Below are 19,457 nucleotides of genomic sequence, written 5' to 3'. Positions count from 1 at the left end.
CGAGAGCACTATCGCTTGAGGTAGCGAAGTGCATCAAGTGGATAAACTCTTGTCTAATTTTCAGCAAATTCCCCTTCAGTGCTGTTCGGATACGGACCATACACCATCCCCAAGTGGATTTTTTTGTTGTCCGTGGGTGACCCGAACTGTTGGACGAATTTAAAAAATATTATAATTTGGCATCATATCTAAGCAGAAAGGAAAGTAATTGAGAGTGGTATCCGAGGTTAGCCAGTTGGCTAACTGGGAAGGTTGCCTAGCTAGCTACTGTTGAGAAAATACGAAGCAGAGGGAGACCCCAGCGGCAAAAAGGGCCATCGACGTGAGCTGTATCCTGAAGAGGAGCGCTCCGTTTTTCTGGACACATCAAGAGGAGCCGGAGTCCATTTTGCTGTGTTCTACTCTGATAATTTCGGAGGTAAGAGGTACAAGGAAACGGGTGGACGGTCCCTGCGTATAAATCGTTACAATAGAGAGCTGGGCCAGACAGTCAGTGGCGGAATGGTTATCTAACTTTAGCGAGATAGCTAGCTATTCCTTGCTAGCCAGCTGCAAGAGTGTTTATCACTAAATTGAGCTATTTGTAAACATCAGTTTTGCATAACATTGATAACGAATTAAATGTGTTAAACTGTGTTTTCAGAGGCAACGAAACTGATACATTTGTTGTAAATAACATGACCACCCTGACTTAGCTTATGGGGCTAGTTAGCTAATGTAGTAATGTAGTCCATATCGGCTAACGTTAGTAGCTAGCTACCAACCATCTGCTGGACTTTAACTAGCACTAGCAAGCTATCTTGCTGGCTGACAAAAAAAACACTTTAATTGCACGAACAGTAAGTCTTACGTTGTTTATTTTGCTTGTTTTGAGAGTATGCTAACGTTCTGTTAGTGTTGATTTATAATTTCAGTAATTCGCTGGAGTTATCCATCCAACTAGATTGCACCGCACGCTAAATCAAGCTAACTAGCCAGTCTCCTTTTGTGATGCTAATGCTAGTCATCCAATTTCTGCATAACAACCTGACTTACTCGCCACAACACAGCATGCAAGCACAATAACGTTTAGTTTGTAAGAGCTGACTTTCGAGTTCGATACCCTCGCAAGCTAACGTTTATGGGATTGTACTTTATCACATTTTATTTTGCTTAGTGTTTTTTCGTAAGGTTGGTGAGGCAAGGTAAACGTTTTGGAGTGCATCTTATTAGCCGCGAGGAACCGCGCCAGTGTGAGCCGAGCACATGCTCCTGTCTATGGCATCAGTCAGAGAATGTAGAAATTCGAGATTATCAAGCGAGGATAACAAATGCATCTCTTTTATTATAAATGTACAATTTCATATAAACCACGCATAAAAAATAAACACGTGCAAAATATACATCTAGCTAATACAGCAATATCTGTACGCCCAGGCAAAACCTCCAAGCAAAGTGAGTTCTCATATTGGCTAGTTATGTGTTTAAATTGACAGAAATAAAGTTGTCACTAAGATTTTCTGTTTACGTAACCTGTATGGGTAGCGTTGCAAACGTATCAAAACAGCCTAGATATCACACCGGAATAATTACAAAAACTAGCCAGAGTGTGCACGGTCCTGTTAAAATGATGGGGAGCGAGAGATTGGTTAGGCTTGATGTGTGGTTTGAGGTAACTACTGTTACTATCCCAGTATCACTAACTGTCATACTTGACTGAGTTGCCGCAGTAAATCAAGTAAACGGTGCATTTCAAAACTTGGTGCCTACTCTTATGAAAGACTATAGGGTGTCATGTAGGCAATACCTGCATGTTCTTATGTAATCACTATTGTCAAATATATTATTGTTCTTCCTGTATGTGCCATTTTCCTTATGAAATGTACCCGATGACTCCTCTAACAACTGTAAGGATATGTGATGCAGCACTTAGGAATGTTAAACAAGACACCAGTTGTATAGGCTTTTCAGCTGCGTTTCTCCGCCAACAAATCTGGGCCACATGAATAGCTACCTATAGTTCCTCAAAATAAAGGTGTATGTCTATAACAATGCACTGTCCTGTAGGCAGGTTACATACTGCTATTCTTTACAGACAGTTTCTTTCTTCTCAAGACTTGTGCTGAGGGTTCTGATGCAATCCTGTCAGTTCAGTGTGGTCTCTTTTTGTGTTGTCCCCTGCACAAGACAAAGTAAAGTTAAATTAAAAGTAGGAAAGTAAGATACAGGAAGCCCTTTTATTTTCCTGCTCAAATAATTCCTTTCTTGTAACACTTCCTCTGTGCTCTCCTCTTGCTTTCTTTCTCCCTCAGTCCCTCTGTCTTCATAAGGCTTAGAGCCTCTCTGCTTTCTCCCTGCACAGTGAGTCCTCAATAACTCCTCGGTGCTCAGGCCCTCCACAGACAAACAGAATGGAAGAGGAGAGAGAAGGCCCTTAAGGACTCCAAGAGATATATAAAACAATGTCGTGCTCTCCCCTCTTAATGAAAGCCAGGAAGTGGGACAACCAAAGGTTTTCTTTCTCTGAATAACAGCTTTTTTTAACACGGATTGTGGTGGTGATGGAGAATGTTGGTAAGAGATGAGTAATGGAACACATTCATGTTCACTAATCCAAATTGTTTATGTGGACTGTCTGGATGTTTCTTTGAGGGCCTCTGAAACTCTAAGCCTACGGGCCTGGTTATTAAATTGTCCACTCATTTAATACCCTTTAGTGTCGAGTGGTGTTTTATCCAAGAGGGTTTGCATCATGCTCTAACAGCCATGCAAATAACAGATAACAAAATCATTGCTGCTGCTCTCACAGCATAAAAACATGTACACACACGATTCTCTCAGTACAGTTTGTGCTTGGAATTGCCAAGGTGGTACTGCCTGTCGCTACTCAATAACAGATTAAAACTTCTTAAGGATGACGCAGAATATAGTTCCCATGCAGGAACATCAATCAGCGGAAATTTCAGAGCGCGACCTATAGTTTTTGATAAAACTCAAACTTTCATTAAAACACACATTCAAGGTAATGAATTAAAGCTACACTCGTTGTGAATCTATCCACCAAGTCAGATTTGGAAAATGCTTTTCAGCGAAAGCATGAGAAGCTATTATCTGATAGCATGCACCCCCAAAATACTGCAACGTCACCTCAAACGACAGATTTTGCGGTAGCCGGCGCTACCCAAAACGCAGAAATAAAATATAAAACATTCATTACCTTTGACGAGCTTCTTTCTTGGCACTCCTAGATGTCCCATAAACATCAATATTGGATCTTTTTTCCGATTAAATCTGTCCATATATAGCCTAGATATCGATCTATGAAGACTGTGTAATCAAGGAAAAAACTGAGTTTGATAAGGCAACGTCATTTTTTAAAATTAAAAAAGTTGACGATAAACTTTCACAAAACACTTCAAAATACTTTTGTAATCCAGCTTTAGGTATTAGTAAATGTTAATAATCTATCAAATTGATCATGGGGCGATGTATATTCAATAGCTCCACGTCCTGATATCATGTCCAAATATTTCTCAACCAAAACATCCGGTCGGAGCCCGGAAGAAATGCGCTGCCTCGTGTCCGTTTGACCAAGAAACAAATCCGAGACAAATGACAAGACTGTTGACATTGTGTGGAAGCTGTAGGTATTGCAACCTCTGCCCCATTTTAATGTGGTTTCTTTTCAACAATACATTCAAGTGGCGCATTGATATGTTTTCCAGTTTTTCAGTGATCAGATTTTCCTGCGCTTTTCGATGAAACGCACGTTCTGTTATAGTCACAGCCGTGATTTAACCAGTTTTAGAAACATCAGTGTTTTCTATCCACACATACTAATCATATGCATATACTATATTCCTGGCATGAGTAGCAGGACACTGAAATGTTGCGCGATTTTTAACAGAAAGCTGCGAAAATGCGCATGATCCGTAACAGGTTTCAACCGACATCTTATACACACTAGTCATGTATTGTATAGACTAGTCATGTAATCTATAGCCGAACTCTTCCTCACTTCAGTGCCTGTGTGATTGCTTTGTGAGGTTAACCTCGTCAAGTGGCTTTTCTTTTGTCTATACCATTAATATTAGGCCATGAATTTAGGCTATATAAGTCTCCTTTTTATGGGAGTTGTAATAGAGCAGGGGTCTCCAACCTTTTTTAGCATGAGAGCTGCACAACAACAATATTAATATTTTTAAATAGGCACCATCTTCTCACCCCTTCCTCGTGTCCTTAATGTCAATATACACTACCGTTCAAAAGTTTGGTGTCACTTACAAATGTCCTCGTTTTTGAAAGAAAAGCACATTTTCTGTCCATTAAAATAACATCAAATTGATCAGAAATACAGTGTAGACATTGTTAATGTTGTAAATTACTATTGTAGCTGGAAACTGCAGATTTTTCATGGAATAAGTGCATAGGCGTACAGAGACCCATTATCAGCAACCATCACTCCTGTGTTTCAATGGCACATTGTGTTAGCTAATCCAAGTTTATCATTTTCAAAATTAAATAGTACCCGCAAAACACCAGTCTCAACGTCAACAGTGAAGAGGTGACTCCGGGATGTTGGCCTTCTAGGCAGAGTTGCAAAGAAAAAGTAGTACAGTGTTGTACGAGATCTTCAGTTTCTTGGCAAATTCTCGCATGGAATAGGCTTCATTTCTCAGAACAAGAATAGACTGACGAGTTTCAGAAGAAAGTTCTTTGTTTCTGGCCATTTTGAGCCTGTAATCGAACCCACAAATGCTGATGCTCCAGATACTCAACTAGCCTAAAGAAGACCAGTTTTATTGCTTCTTTAATCCGAACAGCAGTTTTCAGCTGTGCCAACATATTTTGCAAAAGGGTTTTCTAATGAACAATTAGCTTTAAAAGAAAAATATAAAGTTGAATTAGCTAACACAGCGTGCTGTTGGACCACAAGAGTGATGGTTGCTGATAATGGGCCTATGTAGATAATCCATAAAAAATCTGCCTTTTCAAGCTACAGTAGTCATTTACAACATCAACAATGTCTGCACTAGAGGTCGACCGATTATGATTTTTCATTGTCGATACCAATTATTGGAGGACCAAAAAAAGCTGATACCGAATAATCGTCCGATTTTAAAATGTTTTTTTTAGTTGTAATAATGACAATTACAACAATACTGAATGAACACTTATTTTAACTTAATATAATACAAGGAAGCTAGATAGCAACTTACCTTGGCTTCTTACTGTATTCTTGTAACAGGCAGTCTCCTTGTGGAGTGCAATGTAATCAGGTGGTTAGAGCGTTGGACTAGTAACTGAAAGGTTGCAAGATTGAATCCCTGAGATGACAAGGTAAAAAATCTGTCATTCTGCCCCTGAACAAGGCAGTTAACCCACCATTCCTAGACAGTCATTGAAAATTAGAATGTGTTCTTAACTGACTTGCCTAGTTAAATAAAGGTATATTATTATTATTATTATTTTTTCAATCGGCCAAATCGGTGTCCAAAAATACCGATTTCCGATTGTTATGAAAACTTGAAATCGGCCCTAATTAATTGGCCATTCCGATTAATCAGTCGACCTCTAGTCTGCACTGTATTTCTGAGCAATATTATCTTATTTTAAGGGACAAAAAAATGTGCTTTTCTTTCAAAAACAAGAACATTTCTAAGTGGCCCCAAACTTTTGAACGGTAGTGTACCTGCTACTATAATGGTTAATAAACAACTCCTAAAAAATTTTTTTTTTCATGTACATAGAAGATGCCTTGCTGATTTTAAGTTTCTCTCGATGAATCTGTACATGTTGGTTGGTTAAAATGTCTTCTTGGGCAGAGCAATTTTATTTTATTCTGTTTTATTTTCCCAAATTATATTTTCTCAGTTGTCTGGAGGAATATGTTAACACATTTTGATTTGAGTGCAATTCTCCTTTAATTACACATCTAGTGTGTGAGGAATGTACTGTCTAATGTGATGGTTTTGTACTGCTGCTTTTCATTTCATGATAAAGTTTGCAAATAATACATCCAAATTAGCGATGCACCGATATTACATTTTTGGTCAATGTTCAATATTTTCCTTGCCAAAAGAACGATACTGATAACCGGGGTAGGCCGTCATTGTAAATAAGAATTTGTTCTTAACTGACTTGCCTAGTTAAATAAAGGTTACAATAACACCACACTGATCAAAGTTATTTTGTTGGCATTTACGTATGTCCCCATTACTAGTAAAACATAATCAAAACCTATTTCTTTCACTTACTTGTTGTGCTGTTTCATTGTTCAGTCGTTTCATTCTCAACCCGGATTTCTATGGAACGCCGTTTGGCTCTTTGCGTGTCAAAGATACTATTTAACATGTCAATTAAGCTTGTTGACCAATCACGTCCTGAATATTACTACGTGTCACATAATTTGAGGCGTTCATAATTTTTTCATCCTTGGGAGCAATTTCCAAATGCCTGAAGGTACCACGTACATCTGTACAAACAATAGTACGCGAGTATAAACACCATGGGACAACGCAGCCATCATACCGCTCAGGAAGGAGACTTGTTCTGTCTCATAGAGATGAATGTACTTTTGTGCGAAAAGTGCTAAGATGCTGGAGGAAACGGGTACAAAAGTATCAATATCCACAGAAAAAACGAGTCCGATATCGACAACCTGAAAGGCCGCTCAGCAAGGAAGAAGCAACTGCTCCAAAACCGCCATTAAAAAGCCAGACTACAGTTTGCAACTGCACATGGGGACAAAGATTGTAGCTAGCCACAATAAGGATTAGCCACAACAATGGACTTTGGTTAGCCTTCAAACTAAAAGTATGGCATAACTCTACTATTTTTCACTGTCAATTATACTTTTATTTTGAAGGCAAACCACAAATTCCACTTGTGCCTAATCCTTATTGTGGCTAGCTTCACAGCAGTTGAAGCTAGCTGGCTGCTTATAACATATTAGCTTTGGGCAACAGGGTTAAGTAGCTGGATAGCTATTTATTTTCATGATATGAAGTTCAATTTCAATAGGCGAACAACTAGTGGCTACCTAGCTAATACTTACAAGGATTCCTAAATCATTGCTAAGAATAATGAAAATGACTGCAGTTTCTACTGGTCATTGTTTTCAAGATGGTGTATTGGTGCTAGCTAGATACCAAGCTAAAGCTAGCTACCCCAGAAGTTGCGGTTGAACAAATTTGGCTTTATTACCAACGCGGTTCGTTCGTGGCCGGTGTTTGCTTGTTTGCAAACTTTTGTACTGCGTTGACAGTGCTACTATCTTTTTTGATACGTAAGACCCAAACTTCGTTCCATAGTATGTATGTCGTGAAGCTAATAGCAGTGATTCTATTAGTGTAATTTCGATAGGGCAGCATCTGAATAATAGCACACTTTGTAGTGTGTACTGGTGCTCGACCAGTTGGCGAAAGCCAACATCACCCACGACAGAGTGGTTGATTTTCAGGGGAAATGAATGGCGTTAATGGGATTTTGCCTTTGAGTTGTCTCGCTGAAATTTTCTTGCTCTTTCAAATGACAGCTCGACTTGTTGACTGCTTGATCCACATGTTAACTGAAAAGTAAGCTTACCTGGCAGAAGTATATCATGAGTAAGTATATAATTTCTATTAGGGATGCACAATCTATTGGTGAACATATCGGAATCGGATGGTATTGGCTAAAAATGCCAACATCGATGTCTAGTTTAACGCCGATGTGCAAAACCGATGTCATAGCTGAAGTGCATACCGAGATAACGTAGGGCTGCGAGCTACGGTAGCTTGAGATCGACCTGACCCCTGTAACAGTGTTTGCTTTGGACCCCACAGCAAAGTGCCTACTTGTTTTCCTGAGCTCAACCCTCCATCGCTGTCTCTGCAGCTCTACAATCTGCAGGGGTTGAAAAGTTGTTTTGACGGCTAAGGACCAGGCAGCAGAACAGTGGTGGTTTGACGGTTCATATAATCCTTTATGATACGAGTCTGGCTCCTACAGGTTAAAATATGATTTACAATTAAGTTTGAGGTAGCTGCAGTGTTTGCAGAGTAATGTATTGGGCAGATTCAGGTGGAAAGAATGTGCCTTGCTGTTTAAGTTTGTCTCTCAATGAAGCTGTAACTGTTGGGTGGAAGTGGAACCTCCTTGGGCAAAGCTATAGGGCCGTTCTTCTGGTAATGCTAGAGGGGGGCTTCAGTGAGGGAGAGGCCATTGTCGCAAGACGTGTCGCAAGACGTGTCACATTTAATTTGGCCTGTGTATTAACAAAACCATGACATTCTTCAGGTTCTCAAAGGACTTTGGTTCAGGTCAAGGGTGGAGTTGATGGGTGAATGCATTAATGTATTTTGACAAAATGATTTAGGAACTTGACACTGCTTTCCAGAACTATATTCCTACTGGATTATGAGCTGTAATAGCTATTTTCAGATTCCTACCTCTCACACAGAGGGATTTTCTCCACTCACAGCTTTCCAGAATAAGGTCAGTGAAAACATTTGATAGAGAGCATTCATGCATCATTAATCTTCATAGACATTCATGGGCCTCTATTTTATCTTTGTAAATGGAGGATGTAGCTAATGTTTCTCTTGCTTGTGTGGACAACCGGTTGGTTTCAGTAGGTTACAACTCCAGCCTTGGACTGCAGTCTTGTTTTTGCATTATAGAATGCTTCCTACGTCTAATGGGTTTGTCTCGTGCTGACTGACCTTCTGGGACTATGGGCTAGAGAACATTTGCTGGAAGCAGGGGTCTATAGAATGTTGCCTTGCTCTAATGGTTTTGTCTTACTGTGAGGTACGGCTTATCCACATTCTCTGTCACCCACGGCTGTTTCAGACTGTAGGATACTGACCCCTGGACTCTGCTAAAAGCATTCTCATCCACGGCACAGTGTCACACTCTGGCTTTGAAGTAGATGTTGCCACAACACCGGGGAGATGAAAGGGGTCTTGGCAAAGGGTGTAGCTGTATATCTCTGTTCTCTTGATGTGCAGGTGTCGTTTTATGTATGCGTGACTGAGACCACGGGGCCTTGCCTAGTGGAAAGGACGTTCGGCTGACTACTTCACTCCAATTTCCGAGTGAAGGCAGACTTTCTGAAAGCCGACTTTCTGATAAACGTATGTCAGAGGGGTCTCGCTAATCAAGAAGACCAGCTGGCTCTTATGACTGCTCCAAGCCGACCATTGAACTGACTGAGGCGACCTTGGCGTGTCCTTCATACTGTAGACCGGTCTCCTGTGTGTCTTGGAAAAGTCGCCTCCTACAAACGGAATAGGCTACCTCTTCTTTTAACCTTAGCCAGGCGACCCTGCCTGCCATGATGACATCCTCTCAGACCTAAGACTTTACAGGATCAAGGTGGAATGTTATTTTCTCCCCTCTACCTCTTCTCGTCTCATTTTTAAAACGTGGCGCCATAAAAGTTGAAGCAGGAGCATCATCCGTTCCACAGTAGGTCCCAGGAGACTTTTATTCTCAGTCCCAGTGTGAATGGCTTCATGCAGCTCCCTATCTGCGGTGGTGAGCGAGAAGGACCATGTAAATAATTCAGAGCCCTGCCATGCATGCCTCTCTGGGGCTGGGATCACTGAGGAGTCTCCTAGCAAGGCAGCCTGTGCTTTGATGTGGGCTTCTGGTGTGAATACAAGCCTATGTATGGGACACAGTGAGTCAAGGGACTGGGGGAGGAGGGGTCGATTCTGATAGATACATCTCAGGATAATTACAACTGATAGAACACTATTTATTTATTCAAGGAATTTTCTATGAAGAGTATTCCGGGTTCTTTCTGACCACTGTGGCACTTCCGTGCCAACCAGCACTCTTGAACCCCATTTGATAAGGAGATGGCATGTAGATATAGTATGATTTTTACAGTTAAAATGGCTTGTGCACTTATCTTTCCCCATGGCTTTCTAGAGGAGTTATTAATTTCAGGGCAAATATAATTTCATAAGATTACTCCACCCAAGAGAACCATGCATGCCAAAAACTATACGGAACAAAAATAAAAACGCAACATGCAACAATTTCAATTATTTTAATATATATAAACACACACACAGTTTCAGGTGGCTGGTCTCAGGTAAAGAAGCCGGATGTGGAGGGACTGGCTTGGTTAAAACAATTCTCTAAAATGACGTATGAGGTGGGTTATGGTAAAGAAATGAACATTAAATTATCTGGCAACAGGTCTGGTGGACATTCCTGCAGTCAGCATGCCAATTGCACGCTCCCTCAACTTGAGACATCTATGGCATTGTGTTTTGTGATAACTTCACATTTTAGAATGGCCTTTTTATTGTCCCCAGCACAAGGTGTAGAATGATCATGCTGTTTAATCAGCTTCTTGATATCCCACACCTGTCAGGTGGAAGGATTGTCTGGGCATAGGAGAAATACTTGTGAACAGGGATGTAAACAAATTTGTGCACCGAATTTGAGAGAAATAAGCTCTTTGTGCGTATGGAACATTTCTGGATTATTTTATTTCAGCTCATGAAACTTGACCAACACTTTACATGTTGTGTTTTTATATATTTTTTCATTATAAATGGAGCCTCCTGCCAGAACATTAAACAAAGCAATAAAAACTAAAATTCTAGGAGTAATACTCCCTCATTTCACTGGAAATATTTATTTGATTCCTTTAAAGATGTTCTTTTCCTCCCATTGCGGAGGCATCTGGAATTGGCCCACTTACATCAAAGTGAATCCAAATAATTGATTCATTGTTCTTCGTTGACACATTCGGCTTCTATTTCTAATGAAAGACTTGGACTGTAGAAAATCCTACTTAGCCAAAATGTGGGTCCATATTTGAAGAGGGCTGTGGTAGCTAGCTAGACATCGACGCTTGAGATGTTGAATGGGAAAACCCTCCGCCCTCGACCAACCCCGTTTATAAAGAAATCTCTCTTTTCCTATTCCCACATTTCGTTGTCTAAACTTTAAGAGAGGCAAAACAACGCTATCTAAAAGGATTACCTCCACAAGAGCGTTGGCGGTCTAATTTAATGGACCTCTGAAATGGGGTGAAAGGGAAACCACGGCATTGTGTCGCCGCCGGCCGGCGATGCTGAGGTTTTTCTTTTTGTCCTCTGCGCTTCTCGTTGGCATTGAACATTTTCACAGTCCGCAGTCTGTCTCAAAACAGCTGCACTGTCCCCATCCCCATAGAAATAGAATTACAAGAACAGGAAATGCCTGACTGCGTCAATGTGATGGAATAGAACACATGGGTACACTTGATTCCTGTTCTAATACTTATTTCTATGTCATGATCCTCCTTTGACTGCAACACTCATGGGTAGAACACACAATGTCTGTTCTAGGTACTCTATTTCTATGCATGGATGTCCCTTCCTGGGATCTTTCGGACAGGAAGCTGGCCCTCTCATCATTGGGAACGGACCTCGCCCAGACCAGGCTCATCCTGGTGTGGTGCCTTCTATGCCCCCTTGCTCTTCCTTTCCTGTCAGGGGATCTCTGGGATGTCTCTCTGTTCCTGAGTGCACTTCCCTGCCGACCAGCACTCTTGAGCTTGGAGCACCGCTGATTGTTTAAGCGAAGCAGGCAGCCCCCTCATGTCGCTCATGGCGCTATCAGTGTCTGTGACTGTCTTGGTGGTGCACAATTACACCCCCCTCACCCTTCTCACCCCAGCCCCTATCCTTAAAAGCAACCCCCACCACCCCTCTTTCTGAGGCTGAGGGGGGAGCAGGATGATACCCCCATGAAAGGAGGACCCCCCAGCAGAGGGCCTGTTCACATTGAAACGCCTGTCTTTGTGAATGGAGAGGCCTCCCTGACAAGCTCAGCCCTGGTCAGAGACAGCAGGCCTCCCACCCTCCTCTACTGCAGGAAGCCTGGACCCCACAGCGAGCTCCACAGCGTGGTTTGCTCTGATGATTAACTCCTGAACTCCAGAACTTGAAGGCTTTTTGTTTGAGTCTTTGCTCTTATGAAATACTGTTGGGGGTGTTCGAAAAGTATTATTATTTTGTACTGTTGAAGCTCAGTTGCACAAATTTCCCAAAACTAAAGGACAAAGCCAAATCTTACATAATGTGATCGAGGGCTTGAGAAAAAGGATCACTCTTACTACACAGGTCTAGACTAGCTCTCATATTGATGTGATGTAGCATCGAAATAACGACATTACCGATCTTGAAACATACCATGAAAAATTTAAGCGGAGAGGAATGCTGACGCCGTTTAAAATTCTCAGAAATGTCAGAGATCCTGTAATAAGTGGCTGTTGCGTTCCAAAGGGTGTATAGTGCAGTGGTCCTTTGTCAAAAGTAGTGCACTGTATCGGGAATATGGTGCCATTTGGAACACTTGTATAAAAAAAGTTAGTTAAATCATGGTTGCTCTGCCCCACATTCCCCTCCCTGCGCACCATGAATTATTTACTGCTTATCAAAATTCTAAGCTGAGACCGGAGAGGCCTTGGTCGGATCTCACCTGATGAGAATGTTTCGCAGTGTGAGGCACAGCAGGCCTCTTCTCACAGTCATTGACTGTGGATACTAACACTCACTCTCTCTTCTATAGTCTCAAGGATGGGTAGCTTAATTATGCCCTAGTGAAGGCGAGCCGGCCGCCGAGCCTGCTGGGTGATATAACACACAGTAACACGGCGGGGTCAGTGACATTGCGTAGTTAATATGCTACGGCAATTCTGCAGGCGTCTTGTGCTGCAATGTAGCGTAATGTGGCTACCCCCTGCTGCAATGTAGCGTAATGTGTTTACCCCCTGCTGCAATGTAGCGTAATGTGGCTACCCCCTGCTGCAATGTAGCGTAATGTGGCTACGGGTCAACCAGCAGTGACAGGCTGCTGGCCGATATCTGTCCTAGCCCGTGTGTGTGTGTTGCAGGCTATGCTGATAGAGATGGGCAGCACAGTCAAAGTGCCTTAAGGTCTGCTGGACAGAGGTTCGCATTAACCGCCCCTCTTTGAAGAACTGAATGCTTCCCTAAGATAAGGAGTTCACTGCATGAAGTTGCGTTCTCCCACCACTGCAACATGCCATTGCGAAACGGGATGACGCACGACTGTGTTTGCTGTATCGGTCGGAAAAACTTGATGGCGTTGGCTTGCCTCGTCTTTCTGCGGGCTGGCTTTCCTTGTAGTGGAAAGGAGAGTAATCTGGAAAGCAGATGGTTGCCATGCTTTCGAGAAAGTCTGGCTGCACTGAGGGAAGGCGCAAGCAGGGTGTTGGGGGGGAGGGGTATAGAGCAATGCATTATTGAGAGAGAGGGGTACATGGTGATGTTTTTACTGACTTTGTCATCCACTCTTCTCCACTCTATCCACTGCTGGACTGGGCTCTCCCTAGAGGATTCTCCTCCCTAATCCAGCATAGCTAGAATGCAATGTTTTGGTAAGAAGTGTGCAATTGTTTCAATTGGCAATTATAACTTGTTATAACCTCATGTATTTATAGCCGTCTTGTAATATATTTTTGTTGATGAAATATTTGCCTTCACGGCACCATTTGCAAACAGACACTGGTCTTAATGAGGCTCCCACTAATAAAAATGAGCAGGTTAATGAGATGGATGATTACATTTAGTGTTTGACACTCTCCTAGGGTTATAGATATAATTTTCTTGATGTTTTCCTTGTAGTTCTACCCATGCTCTCCCTTTGTCACCCCTGCCTTGTTTCACCCCCCACAATCCTGTTTCCTCTGGCTGGCAGTCTGTGGCCTCAGCAGCTCTGCAGCTCTCAAGAATAACATGCTGTAACACTGAGCCGCCCCCCCCCCCCCCCCCCCGGCAGGTCTGGGGTATGCCTTCGTCATCTAGTGGGAAAGGCTGACACGTACCTGTTCTTTCCCCCTTTTGTTAACTGCTCTTCCCATCTTTAGTAGCACCCCCCCCCCCCAGCCGTTTGTCTACAGTGACTGTTCCCCTCGGCTGGCTGGCAGTCACCTCATGCAGCGTTTTAACTCTGTTCGAGAGGAACCAGGGGATGTGAAGCCAGTTAGTCTCATTGGAAGGAGTAGTGCTGTGTCTTTCTGTTTCCCCACAATGGGGGTTGCTATGCTGGCTGTGTCTGTCTTATCTCGGCGCTGCTCGCGAACCTGTTCTATGAAGATTACCTCGTGCCATTGTCTATACAGCCACCCCTTTGCACTGACAGACACACAGGCTAAACACTGTTGTCCAACACAGCACTCCAACACCTTTGCCTTCTACAGACACTGAATGGTCCGTTTCACCTTATTGGACAAAAAAACAAAACAAAGTGATTAATAGGCCTGTATGCTTTCTTTTGTGGCGTTTTGATTTGGCACACGCAAATGGAATAGGTATCAATCTGAGCCTGTTTTAAGTAGCCCATGTTTTGGTTATTTGGTTTCCTTTTAATTCATTTGCATCAGAAGGATGGACAAACAAAGCTTCAACAGATGACGCCAGTTGCCATATCACTGTTGCCATGGTAGCAGGTTCTTCTTGCCTCTCAATTTCCCCCATAATTTCCTCTGGGGTATAGCACCTTGTGTCATGGCTGCATTCTTTTCAAAACACTTTGTATTCCACAGGCACCTCTGTAAACAAATCATTATCTGTGTAGACTAGCATGGCTTTGCCCAACTAACTACATCAAATGGCACCATATTCCCTATATTGGGCATATGGGGCTCTGGTTAATAGTAGTGCACTATAAAGGGAATAGGGTGCCATTTTGGGACACGAGCCATCCAGCTCTTAAGAAGCCAGCTCATCTATAGAGAAGAGGGCCTACTACACTGTCTCTCTCCCTAATTGATGGACATTTTTTTTTTTGATCAGAGCCCCTTGGGAATAGGGAAGGTGCCATTTGGGATGCACAAAAAATGAATGTGGTTGTTGGGGCTAGAGACTTCCTCACTATTCTGGATAGTGTGTGTGTGTGAGAATTGATCTACTTCCCATTGACTATATTGCTATGTAGCCTAAAAGGTTTGACTTTTTCATAAGCACAACTAAACCATACACGTACAGTTTGTTGGATACCAGTGTACACACACCTACCTGTATTGTTTTTGAATGTAACCAATGAAACCTTTGTTGAGTCCACCTCCTGTCCACTTTTGTCTATGCTTCCCGTTTTTCTCATTTTACACATTTAGTTTTGTACACCAGCTGTTTTTTACACCAACTCATTTTAGTTTTGTACACCAGCTATAAATACCATATTTGGGGTTATTGAAAATGTATAAACAGCGTTTTTATTTAAGGTTGTGGCGGTATGCAGATTTTTATACCGGCATTCCGTCATTTTATTACCGGCTTGGTACCTACCCAAGGGTTCGCCAAAAAGCCCGTTGGGCATCTATTAGGTCAATGCTAACAAAATTAGCACAAGTAATAGTGAATTTCCATGGCGGCTGCTAGCTAAATAGGCTAACGAGTGCAAACAAAAATAAACTAATTCCAAAGACGGGCAATCCATCTCATAAAGTTATACATCTACTGAACAAAAATTTAAACGCAACAATTTCAACGGTTTTACTGAGATACAGTTCATATAAGGAAATCAGTCAATTGAAATAAATGAATTGGGTCCTAATCTATGGATTTTCACATGACTGGGGAGCCAGGCCCAGCCAATAAGAATGACTTTTTCCACATAAAGGGCTTTTATTACAGACAAAAATACTTCTGATTCATCAGCTGTCCGGGTGGCTGGTCTCAGACCATCCCGCTGGTGAAGAAGCCAGATGTGGCTTGGCGTGGTTACACGTCGTTTGTGGTTGAGGCCGGTTGGAAGTACTGACAAATGATCTAAAATGGAGGCGGCTTATGGTAGAGAAATGAACATTCAACTCTCTGGCAACAGTTCTGGTGGACATTCCTGGAGTCAGCATGCCAGTTGCACACTTCTCAAACACGACAAAGTTAACACAATTTCAGCTATTTGGTATTTAACGCAGAATTCTTGGTGTAGCCAGCCTCCTTTTCTCCTCTAAAATGAAAGATAAAACTTCAAGCAAAACATTAGGAAATGTAGCTGGCTACATTCTTTCTACGATAAACATTAGAAATATAATGGCCATACATTGTTTTACAAAAATACCTTGTGTGTGTGTGTGTGTGTGTGTCAGCCAAATAACGTTGCGCTTCTCTTGTCATCTGATGAAAACAAAGCTGTTTTCTGCCGAATGTGTTTTTTCTGTGAAGGAAAACCATAGTTGCACATCCCTGAGGACTCCTATTGAAGCCAAAATACACTGACTTTCAATATAGAACACGACCCTGTCACAGCTAGACTCACCTGCTCTCGCAAACAAACCGGTGACTGGCTAAACTGTTTTGGGGAACTACGGCTTCATAATGTAAAATGATTGTGACTGGTAAAATGAATGCTTTATCTCCTAACATATTGCACATGTTGACTGCAAGTATTTACTTAAAGTAGCTTTAACATTTATTGAAAAACTGTCCCGTGGCTGTTTCCAGATACCCTGGTATATGGTATATTTCCCTAGCCTTGTTTTTGGTGCACCGATTTTCGACACTTCATTGCTTGTTTGGGTCTCAAACTGAACATATTGTCTGTAGTCTACTGTACATGGTGGAGGAACATATTGTCTGTGGTCTACTGTACATGATGGAGGAACATATTGTCTGTAGTCTATTGTACATGATGGAGGAACATATTGCCTGTAGTCTACTGTACATGGTGGAGGAACATATTGTCTATTGATGTCATAAGGCTTAATGCACCAATTTGTAAGTTGCTCTGGATAAGAGCGTCTGCTAAATGACTTAAATGTAAATGTCTGTGGTCTACTGTACATTGTGGAGGAACATATTGTCTGTAGTCTACTGTACATGGTGGAACATATTGTCTGTGGTCTACTGTACATGGTGGAGGAACATATTGTCTGTGGTCTACTGTACATGGTGGAACATATTGTCTGTGGTCTACTGTACATGGTGGAGGAACATATTGTCTGTGGTCTACTGTACATGATGTAGGAACATATTGCCTGTGGTCTACTGTACATGGTGGAGGAACATATTGCCTGTGGTCTACTGTACATGTTGGAGGAACATATTGTCTGGTCTACTGTACATGATGGAGGAACATATTGTCTGTAGTCTACTGTACATGGTGGAACATATTGTCTGTGGTCTACTGTACATGGTGGAGGAACATATTGTCTGTGGTCTACTGTACATGATGTAGGAACATATTGCCTGTGGTCTACTGTACATGGTGGAGGAACATATTGCCTGTGGTCTACTGTACATGTTGGAGGAACATATTGTCTGTAGTCTACTGTACATGATGGAGGAACATATTGTCTGTAGTCTACTGTACATGGTGGAACATATTGTCTGTGGTCTACTGTACATGGTGGAACATATTGTCTGTGGTCTACTGTACATGGTGGAGGAACATATTGTCTGTGGTCTACTGTACATGGTGGAGGAACATATTGCCTGTGGTCTACTGTACATGGTGGAGGAACATATTGTCTGTAGTCTACTGTACATGGAGGAACGTATTGTCTGTCTGTAGTCTACTGTACATGGTGGAGGAACATATTGTCTGTGGTCTACTGTACATGGTGGAGGAACATATTGTCTGTGGTCTACTGTACATTGTAGAGGAACATATTGTCTGTGGTCTACTGTACATGATGGAGGAACATATTGTCTGTCTGGTCTACTGTACATGGTGGAGGAACATATTGTCTGTAGTCTACTGTACATGATGGAGGAACATATTGTCTGTCTGTAGTCTACTGTACATGGTGGAGGAACATATTGTCTGTGGTCTACTGTACATGATGGAGGAACATATTGTCTGTCTGTAGCCTACTGTACATGGTGGAGGAACATATTGTCTGTCTGTAGTCTACTGTACACGGTGGGTGAACATATTGTCTGTAGTCTACTGTACACGATGGAGGAACATATTGTCTGTCTGTAGTCTACTGTACATGGAGGAACATATTAGTCTCTGAACATATTGTCTACTGTACATGGAGGAACATATTGTCTGTAGTCTACTGTACATGGAGGAACATATTGTCTGTAGTCTACTGTACACGGTGGAACATATTGTCTGTAGTCTACTGTACATGATGGAGGAACATATTGCCTGTGGTCTACTGTACATGGAGGAACATATTGCCTGTGGTCTACTGTACACGGTGGAACATATTGCCTGTGGTCTACTGTACACGGTGGAACATATTGTCTGTGGTCTACTGTACATGATGGAGGAACATATTGTCTGTAGTCTACTGTACATGATGGAGGAACATATTGCCTGTGGTCTACTGTACATGGAGGAACATATTGTCTGTGGTCTACTGTACACGGTGGAACATATTGTCTGTCTGTAGTCTACTGTACATGGAGGAACATATTGTCTGTCTGTAGTCTACTGTACATGGAGGAACATATTGTCTGTCTGTAGTCTACTGTACATGGAGGAACATATTGTCTGTCTGTAGTCTACTGTACATTATGGAGGAACATATTGTCTGTAGTCTACTGTACATGATGGAGGAACATATTGTCTGTGGTCTACTGTACACGATGGAGGAACATATAGCCTATGGTCTACTGTACATGATGGAGGAACATATTGTCTGTCTGTAGTCTACTGTACATGGAGGAACATATTGTCTGTCTGTAGTCTACTGTACATGGAGGAACATATTGTCTGTCTAGTCTACTGTACATGGAGGAACATATTGTCTGTCTAGTCTACTGTACATGGAGGAACATATTGTCTGTCTAGTCTACTGTACATGGAGGAACATATTGTCTGTCTAGTCTACTGTACATGGAGGAACATATTGTCTGTCTAGTCTACTGTACATGGAGGAACATATTGTCTGTCTGTAGTCTACTGTACATGGAGTAACATATTGTCTGTCTGTAGTCTACTGTACATGATGGAGTAACATATTGTCTGTCTGTAGTCTACTGTACATGATGGAGTAACATATTGTCTGTCTGTAGTCTACTGTACATGAGGTGGAGGAACATATTGTCTGTCTGTAGTCTACTGTACATGGTGGAGGAACATATTGTCTGTAGTCTATTGTACATGGTGGAGGAACATATTGCCTGTCTGTAGTCTACTGTACATGATGGAGGAACATATTGCCTGTCTGTAGTCTACTGTACATGGTGGAGGAACATATTGTCTGTAGTCTACTGTACACGGTGGAGGAACATATTGCCTGTGGCCAACTAAGTGGCACTTCACATTTTTATATGGAAAATAGCTGTGAGGATTTTTGTACAATATTCTCAACATATTGACACATTTACTTTATTTAATATAATAAAAATCTAATTCCTGATTCTGTGGCAAATGTTATTTGATTAAAAATGTATTAGAAAGCAGCAGATGAAATAAAGTTAATTATTTCCTCCCTCTCCTCCCCGTTTTAGCTTGCGCACTAACTGGCTAGGTTTAGGATATTTACTACCCCTTACCAGCGATTG

At 41.9% G+C, this 19,457-nt stretch overlaps 1 protein-coding gene across 4 annotated transcripts in view; it reads left to right on the top strand.

The window, feature by feature from the left end:
• Nucleotides 1-19,457, top strand: part of LOC124013403 (F-box/WD repeat-containing protein 7-like) — a 271,295-nt gene continuing 251,838 nt past the window's right edge. For all 4 annotated transcript variants that reach the window (XM_046327735.1, XM_046327736.1, XM_046327737.1 and 1 more), the window contains exon 1: nucleotides 1-418. The gene's annotated coding sequence lies outside the window, so the exon portion shown is untranslated. The remainder of the gene's footprint in view (nucleotides 419-19,457) is intronic.

Source organism: Oncorhynchus gorbuscha, linkage group LG24, assembly GCF_021184085.1.
Source record: "Oncorhynchus gorbuscha isolate QuinsamMale2020 ecotype Even-year linkage group LG24, OgorEven_v1.0, whole genome shotgun sequence".
Classification (NCBI taxonomy): domain Eukaryota; kingdom Metazoa; phylum Chordata; class Actinopteri; order Salmoniformes; family Salmonidae; genus Oncorhynchus; species Oncorhynchus gorbuscha.
The sequence above is the reverse complement of the archived record's forward strand: the minus strand, read 5'-3'. Positions and strand labels throughout refer to the sequence as shown.